The sequence below is a fragment of the Capsicum annuum genome, chromosome 10, assembly GCF_002878395.1.
Source record: "Capsicum annuum cultivar UCD-10X-F1 chromosome 10, UCD10Xv1.1, whole genome shotgun sequence".
Lineage (NCBI taxonomy): Eukaryota > Viridiplantae > Streptophyta > Magnoliopsida > Solanales > Solanaceae > Capsicum > Capsicum annuum.
Genome location: NC_061120.1, coordinates 66,673,199 through 66,682,551, shown reverse-complemented (window position 1 = coordinate 66,682,551; position 9,353 = coordinate 66,673,199). Strand labels below are relative to the sequence as shown.

The 9,353-nt window shown below is 41.8% G+C and overlaps 1 non-coding gene across 1 annotated transcript; it reads right to left on the bottom strand.

Annotated features, from left to right (window-relative positions):
• Window positions 1-8,784: 8,784 nt before the first annotated feature.
• TRNAM-CAU lies at window positions 8,785-8,858 on the bottom strand. The gene has a single exon. It is a non-coding gene; the product is annotated as a tRNA-Met (tRNA).
• Between the last annotated feature and the right edge of the window lie 495 nt (window positions 8,859-9,353).

The following is a 9,353-nucleotide window of genomic DNA, read 5'->3' as shown; positions in this document are numbered from 1 at the left end:
AATCACTAAGGTCTTATACAATTTGATGTTGGATGATTTCGACCAGAGATTTAAACAGCTATACCCTAGTCTTTCTTATTATCGTTACGTGGCTTATTGTTACGTATTATTTCCATTGTTTAGTCTCCAAAGCTAGCAGCAGTGTGAAGAAAAAATGAATAGTATTCTCTTAGAGTTAGATCATGATGGGGATATCATAACTATTCTACCTGGTGGGGGTGCCCATATGACTCGTGATGGGCATTTGATTATTCTAAGTCGAGATTTTGGTATTCATGTTGTTGAACAGTCAACATTCTTTCTTTATTCAATTTGTAGTCAATATGTTTTATACAAAAATGAACCCATGCAACGATAGGAAATCTTTTTTTTAGAGAGCCAATGCCTTAGGACAGACCCTAATAGCTGTTGTCGCCTACTTCACTGAGTTGTGGTTGTAAAAATAAGATTTTTCTTGGTATATTCCATCAAGAGAAAGCCATATCTATATATAGAAAGCAAAATCAAAATTGTATACAGGTGCTTACACTTTCCTGAGGATTCTAAGACCCGATCACCCATCAAAGAAATATCCTTAGGTCTTAAGTCTACAGCTTTGTAGCTTGTGTCGCCTACATAGGGTAGAAAAGAATGCTTTACATGAACATCTCAATGTCCAAGATAAAAGGAACGAGGGGAAGAATCGACAAGGCGAGTGTTCTCGAAGAGAAAATCGTGATGGAAAAGCGTGAGGAGAATTCTCAAGTCAAGATATGAAAAATAAAAAGACTCCCTGAGAGATGGTATTCTTTGTTTTTGGTCTTGATAGATTTTTCTATCGATTGAAGTAATTACGCTGGTTGATTAAATCTCTTCCTAACGCCTTTAGGGGCTGTGAAGAGAGACCAGTTCTAGGCCCTCTTTTAGAAAGAATAAAATGGTACAAAAAGAGGGCTCGGGGGGTATATATACTATACAAATTTATGATGATTTATCATCATCAGAACAAAGATCAGTCTAGGTCAAGATGAATGGAAGATGCTTCTGGAACTAGTTTTTGATAGGGTCTATCTTTACTGGAAGGAAAGAACAACCAAAGTTACACCCCCAAAGAATATGGATTCAAATTAGTTAGTATTTGACAAAGAACCTAACGGAATTTAACAAGTAGTAACCAGAATCAAAGTTTTCCAAAATGGTGTCAACCGGTAATAGAATGTAGCTAGATAACTGATGCCACAACATCCAAAATATATGGGATGGAGTTCATGGTACACTAAATTAACCTTCATGGTCAAATAGTGCTACAGTGAACTTCAATCCACTATCTAGCTCAAAATTAGCCTTACGAACTACTAATACTATTATTCGCATAGCCCTTTTTTGTTTTGTGCTATTTCATCATAGGCTGTCGGAACTTGCTTCTTAGCGCTACGTGGGAAGAGAATTTCTCTATTCAGCCCCCCCCCCCCCCACTTCAATTACAAACTCTTACTTCTCGGTCTAACTTGGACTAATCCCTTAGCAGGCAAGAAATTCCTACTAACCAGACAGAAAGTAAGTTTTCACTCACTACCAAAGTGTTGTTGCACCTCTACTATTTTTTGCGTAACGAGGTTTTTGTCTTTACGAGGACACCCCTAGCCAGATTCAATCCCAAGGGTCAATCAACCCTTTGAAACTAGTGAAAATAGTCATCATAGTTTGAGTTCCTACTTTCAACGAGACTTTCTTAGCTTGTCAAACTTTCTCTGCTTTACCAGGAAAGTTATCCGGTAAGCAAGATCTTTGATTGATGTGCCTGAATAATGTTGATCAATGGTAGCTGCTTGGAGCTTTCTCTATACCTTAATTAAACTGCCCCGCTCTTAGCTCGGGTTCTTTCTTAATGAGGCATGCCTTGTTTGCTCTTGGATTGGACTAAGCGGCAATCCTTACTGTGGAAGCAGACCTTGTCATTCTTTTCCTTCAATGCTAGTGGATAAGTACACTAGGGCTGGAATGCTCTTTTATCATGTATGTGGATTACTTGGTCGATTACCTGATTTCACTAGTCTCATAGCCATCTCTTTAGCGTCCCACCATTCGTTCTTGTAGGAAATCTAACTCATTCTAAGGTAGAGCTCTTAGAGTCCTACTTAAAGTTAAAGGTATTTCTTTAGTTAAAGCAAGGAGAGCAGAAACTGAGGGAAAAAAACCTATGTTCTTACGCGGTATGGGAATAAAGGCTACTAAGATCGGAACTCACGACCTAAGTACTAAGTAACCAATGAATAGGGATGCCAATCTTATACAGAAAATACCGCTCTCTAAAGTAACCTTGCAGGGGGGCTGCGTATAGCATTCTAAGATCTCAATACGAGAAAGAAATCAGACCTATAACCTCACTGCAGTGGCTTGTAGACTTGCTTTGCTGTTGAAAGCTTAAGTGAAAACCTATTAGAACTGTGGGCCTCACCCGTCTACTACTCGACCTTAAGTAACTACAGTTAGGAGGATCCATACAATAGCTTAATGACTTGGTTGGGTCATCTAAGAGGTAAGACCTTCTCTGATCGACTCTAACTTTCATTATTGAGCTAAAGGAGTTCCCTAGCCCTTCAAGTTTACACGCTGATCCCTCTATGATGGCATTCTTCTTCCTCTTTGACTTTACCATATTATCCTTTCTAGTTTGATCTCTAGAATTAAGGTTTCCGATTGGATTTGTTATAAGTCTACCATACTCTACCATACTATAGAGAAAAGAATGCATGTTTGTCTGGACATTGAGAAGGAAGGTCAAACCTAATCCGGTGTCAACAATTGACTGACCGGAGGACCTAACTAGCTTTAACCAAGTTTTTGGTAGGCTAGGAAGCATTTATTTTACTCTTCTATGTCTATTAAGTGTTTTGATCCTTGCGCCGATTCTCGTCTTTCCTCTTTTCTTTTGTGTGTCGAGCGAGTTTGGAAAGAAGGGTCCCGGTTGGCTTTGTATGAAGAATCCTATCTTTCTAGCCCTAAGTGAGCCATAGATAGTGAGTGAGCTTTCGAGGAGTAGAGATCGAGCATCGAAATACCAGTGGATCAATTTTTCTTTATTCAATATAATTATTGAAAGGATAAAGTAGAACAAAAGCTTCTCGCAAACAGCAACTATCCATAGCGAGAGAGATCCCTTGTCTTTGTCGCCTACCTCTCTATAGAAATAGAATAGCACGATAGAAGCCCTAACCTATAGCAACTGTAAATATCGAATCAAGTCTCCGCTCTTCAGATTAGTCTATCCGTAGTGGAGGAATTCTGATCATTTTTTCCTAAATATGACCTTCCCCTCCCATAAAAAGAGTTTCTTGTTCCTTTTCTAACAAGGATGATGAGAGACAATGACATGAATTCAATACTAATAAAAAAATTAAGCCCACTGCTGAAAGAGACCGAAGAAGGTTGAACTAGCACCGGTACGAGGCCTTCAGATAGTTACTGCTTTGCACGAGCTTTAAAATAAAGAGAGATCGAGTCACTAAGCAGACAATTAGATCCGAGAGCAAAAGAGATTATGAAAGTTCTCCCATGGGGCAACCCTGAAACAAGTTCTCAAATCCATCTATTCGAGCCGCTGAAAGCAGTAGAATTTCATGTTTGAAGCATAGTGAGAGTGACACAGATCTCCTTTTTTCAAATTGGGAAAGCAAATCCTTATCATCAAGTAAGACGGGATCATTAGAATATGAAACTGCCTAAAAAAATAAAACTGTATCAACAAGAGTAATCGCAGCTTATTCATCGAGAAGCCACTCGCGGCACACTGACTAGAAATCATCTGCGAGAAGGTCTTCTAGCACAGGAATTCTACTAATCGATTCTTTGGTAATTCTTTATCGAATACAACCGCCTGAAGAGTTGTACGCCTACATAACTTACCTCCCAGACCAAGGAATGAAAGTCTTAGATCTATGTAGTTCTTGACTCCTTTTTATACAGTTCCTGATAGGTTCTTTTGTGGCTCTTCACTCCATCCCTAAAGTACTCTGTGAGCCCAATCTATTTAATGTGGACCCTCCGTTATAGAATCGAAAGAAAGTGGTGTAGAGATCCACTAAGTACCCTCATACTAGAGGACATTGTAGGTTAAATCTAGAAAATTCGAGATATCTTCTAAAAGCCAACTCAAAGACCCCCTTAAAAGAACATCGTAATAGGTAGCTTGAAGGTGTCCTGGAATTTGAAGAGCCTCATCTCCCATAACAGCCTGAATAAGATCTGCAATGTTCCACTCGGTAGGTAATTCTCTACCTCAGAGTCGAAGCAAATCCATGCTATTTTGCAGATGTCATCAAATAACTGAGTTAACTCATGTGGAGCGCTTTGCGCGTCCGACCTAGTTGAAATAGTAGAAGAGGCTCTACTAATAGAACAAGGGAACGAAGAAGTGGAACTCTGCATAAAGCACAGATCACTTGCGGTGGGTAGAAGAAAATCGTTTTGCATGGGTTTGGTTCATTCTTTGACTACTCTACTCCCAAAAAGAGAGATTGAATTTCTTCCACCTTTCCTGTACGAATAGTGAAGAAGCATAGAGCACTTTGGTTGGTTGTTGACCAACAGAAAGCATGGGATAAAGGAGAAAGTTTTTAAGCTAGAAAGTCATGGAGTGCATAAGCCCCTTTAGAGATAGGGGCGACTTTCTTATGGTAGTAATTGCGAATGAGCAAGTAGGGGGCGACAACTAAAGAGGTAGCGAGACTGACTGCAATTTCAGGAATAGGTTGACTTTCTTTCACTTTTGTTATGGAAAGTGAAAGTCATTTCATTTAGTACGAGATCGTTTCATACCTTGAAGTGCTTACACCTCTCGCCTATTGAAGTTCTATTCAAAAATCTCATTTGAGAATTTGTATAGAGAGGGATTTCCCATGGCACAACATTTCTTCCATACCAACTTAGCTGCCCGGTGCTGCTATTGGCAAAACAACCGGTACACCATAGGCTAACCCAACCCATTCCTCTCGTACTAGGGTTGGCTCCTCACAGTTCTCTCTTTAACACCAACGGTAGATAGGAACTAAACGGTCTCACAATGTTCTAAACCCAACTCACGTACCACTTGAATTGATGAACAACCGAACCCTTGGGACCTTCTTCAACCACAGGATGTGATGAGTCGACATCAAGGTGCTAAACGACTTCGTCGATAAGAGCTCTTGGGAGTCATCAGCCTGTTATCCCCGGCGTACCTTTGATCCGTTGAGCGAGAGCCCTTCCACACAGGACTCCTAGATCACTATGGCCGACTTTCGTCTCTGTTCAACAAGTCGGTCTCACAGTGAGGCAGGGTTATACCATTATGGTCACGAGCATAATCTTAGCTTGAGCCTACCTTCGTACACCTCCGTTACTCTTTAGGACGCATCCGCCACAGATAAACTACCCACCTCCCAGTGTACCGCCTCCTCTCAAATGATCGGTGCGGCGGTTAGGCATCCTTGGATGAAAGAGTGGTCTTTCAAGATTGATCGTTGTGTGTCACCACCTCCCACCTATCCTACATATTTGATTAAGGTTGTCACTGCGAAGATATAGTTAAGGTGCATGGGGTCTTACCGTCTAGCCGTTGGTACTCCGCATCTTCACGAATAATTCAATTTCACCGAGTCCATGTCGGAGACAGCGGGGTAGTCGTTACACCATTTGTCCAGGTCGTTACTTATGTGACAAGGAATTTCGCTACCTTAGGACAGTTAGAGTTACTGTCGCCGTTTACCGGAGCTTCCATTAAAATCTTATAACACTTCTCCTTCCAACCTTCCAGCACTGGGCAGGTGTCTGACTCTATACATCGTGTTACCACTTAGCAGAGTCTTGTGTTTTTAATAAACAGTCACTACCCCCTGGTATGTGCCGCTTTCATAATCAAAAGATAGGAGAGCACCCCTTCTCCCAAAGTTATGGGGTCATTTTGCCAAGTTCCTTCGATATGGTTCTCTCAAGTGCCCTAGTATACTCTACTTGTTCACCTATGTTGGTTTGGGGTACGGTCAGTTCACCAGGAGGATCGCCCTCCCAATTCAAAGTTTTTTCCTGGAAGTTTCAACCTTGTTAACTATGACAACAGTTGAGACTATAAACAGACTCGTGACAATGACAGGGCGGTACGCTCTGCTCTCTCGCGAGCCCTACTCTAATCAAAAGACTAAAGGCCCCTACTGAAGATAGGTCACCAAACTACATCTAGAGTTTCACCTTTTCAAGCGCCATTCGCATAGGGCGACCGGGCCAGGCCTAGTCAGAAAGGTTTGATGACTCAAGGTACATATTAGGGAAAGGAGAGTGAGGGAAAGAGGGGGCAGCCCTCAGCCCGATCATCCAATTCGCTCCAACAGACAGGCATGGTTCTATAGTCAAAGAAACTTCGTCACTTTTGTGTACCCATCGGACTAGGCCCTTTCAGGGGTTCCTTAAGAATCGATTCACTCTGCGTAGATTGACTGAATGCAGAAAACCTTTCACTAGCAGGCGATCATGTTTTTCACAGGATTTTTCATTACTCATGTCAGCATTCTCACTTCTGATATCTCCAGGTCTTGTCACCAAAAACACTCCCTGATTGACAGAACGTTCCGCTACTAACACTTGAAAAAGAAGCTTTCAAGGTCTCGTCGCTTCGGTAAATCACTTGAGCCCTGATACATTTTCGGTGCCATGGAGCTCGACCAGTGAGCTATTACACTTTCTTCAAAGGATGGCTGCTTCCAATCCCACCTCCTGGTTTTCATCTCTCGATCACTTTCTTTTCCACTGAGTGATTGCTTAGGGACCTTAGCATACGATCTGGGCTATTTCCCTCTTGACTTTGGATCTTAGTATCCAAAAAGTCTGTCTGTACAAATGATCTAGGCCTGTATTTGGAGTTTCCTTGGGGTTGGTAAGGTGAAATGAGGCCACCCTAGCCCATTGAGTGATCTACCTCGGGCTATTGACATCATACGCTTTACTGAAATATATTTCATGGAAAACCAGCTATATCCAATTTTGGTTAGCCTTTCACCCCTAGCCACAAGTCATCCCTGTATTTTACTACATACGTGGGTTCGATCCTCCAGGGCCTGTTAGAGCTCTCTTCAACCTGCTCATGGCTAGATCAATCAGTTTGGGGTTAAATAGGAAGAACTAGAAGATTCCACCTCTGGAAAGTGCCTACACCTAATGGCTTGATCCGCTGTTCCCATTTCCTCGCTTACCCATCATGCAAAAGGTACGCCATTAGAGTGAGTACGCTTTATATAAAGTGAAGGCTCTAAGCTCCGCTTCTTCGACTGATTGTTCGCATCGGATCTCAGGTTCTCTATTGCACTCCCTAAATAGGGTTCTTTTCACCTTTCCCTCACGATACTTGTATGCTATCGATCATTGAGGAATACTTAGGCTTAGAGGGTGGTCCCTCTTTCTCATGTAAAAGCGATCAGAATTGGAACACACCGTGTTTTATTGGGAAGGATCGAACCATGGGAACGAATCTACAGGGCGATCACCTTCTTTGGCCAGATATTCCAATCTTTTCACAATTACAGTTCACTGTGCCCGCTCCTTTAAAGGGCGGTGGCTTGAAAGCTTAGCTTATGATTAGAGAAATGTTTGGAACGAAGTAGCTTGCAAGGAGAGGAACCCTAACCAACATTTTGGATTTCGGAGTTCTCGCCCCAAGCTAGGTTAGGGAGTCATTAGACCGTAGCTTGCTGCTGAAAAATGTTGCTAGGCTAGCGCGGCTCGCTTCGCTCTTTAAGTTCTGCCCCCTTACTCAACCTCAACATCTATAAAAAAGCACTTTCTCCTTTTCTAAATAAGGCAACCTTTGAAGCTGTAGCTTGCTGGTGTTTCCATCATCTAATCCACAACAAATTGAATGAAACCTGGCGAAAAAAAAGTGAACACTTTGCTGAGGAATGAAGTAGCTCACCTAAAAGGAGAGGAACAAAGCTTCGTGTTTGTTTTTCTTCAAACCCCCAATCCGCTCTCGCTCGCCGCTACTTAGGGGGTCTCAGTTGATTTCCCTTCCTTTAGCTACCAAGATGTTTCAGTTCACTATGTTTGAAATGTTCAAAGAGCGCAGACTAGCCATGGAGCTTGGATACGATTTCCCGATCGGAGATCCATGGTTCACAGACGATATCACCCCATGGCCTTTCGCCTCTGAAAGCGTCCTTCTTTCTCAATGCCCGGGCATCCATCCAATGCATTCTTTTCAATCTTTTACACTATGTAGGCTTTCAAAGCATAGGCATCCAAGCGGTACACTGAACACCAACCCAATCTCAACGAAAAAAAGGAAAGGCAAGTACATCCTTAACGGCCTCTATTCCTGACGTGAACGGCCTCTTTCTTGGAACTAATTCATAAGCACTTTTCATTAGTTAGACTTCATACACTATATAAACAAATATTTGATGTGTGCGTTAGAAAGAGGAAAAATGAATTGATTGACTATTGAGTAAAAGCCCATAAATAGATGACTATGGGCAGTTCAGGTGCGCTTAAAGTCAACTATAATTAGAAGGCATGCCGATCTTGCCACCCCTTTGACTGTGAAAAGCTCCAAATAGGCACACAGTAGTTTAGAGTAGAAGGAGCGGAAAGCCACTTAACTGGTTGGAAAAGAGCTCTAACGTTGGAATTCAATAGTGAAAGAAATGTTCATCTGTGCTCCACAGCTACTGGTGTCATCGCCCTGCAAAGAGGTGAAACCAACCAAGACTGAACACTAGCCCCATTTTGTAGACGGGTTGGGACTGGCCTTTTATCCCGGTGAATAATGTTCCACTGATTAGGCGGGGACAGGATTCGAACCTGTAATCTTCAGGTCATGAGCCTGATGAGTTGACCAATTCCTCTACCCCACTTCTTCCCCTTCTCTTTCAAACTCCAAGAACCAAGGTTCTACTTGCATGTGTTAAGCATATAGTCTGAGTAGCACGATGTTCACTTCTTAGCGCTTAGGCCACTACCTAAAAGTAAGCTTTTTTCTTTTTTCCTCTTACATAACAATGATGGAGGAGATAGTAAGCACGACTTTCTATGCAACGATTTCTTCTTCTCTTATCATTTATCAAGTTACAGGGGGAGAACAAGAGAGTAGATTGGCTGGTTTTTCCGGTCAAGTATAGTTGATAATCCCATTTTCAAATATGAATTTGAATAGATTCTCTTTATTATTCTTATGACTTTGTTCCGTCTATGATATGGTTAGTACCATGACATTCCCTAGGAACGATTGGTCCCCTTCAAGATAGACAATACTCTGGAATTTAGAACAATGGGATGCAAAGCTACACAAAGTATAGAATACTATCCGCCCAACCCAATTATTATTTATAATAATTAAGAATTTTATTAGG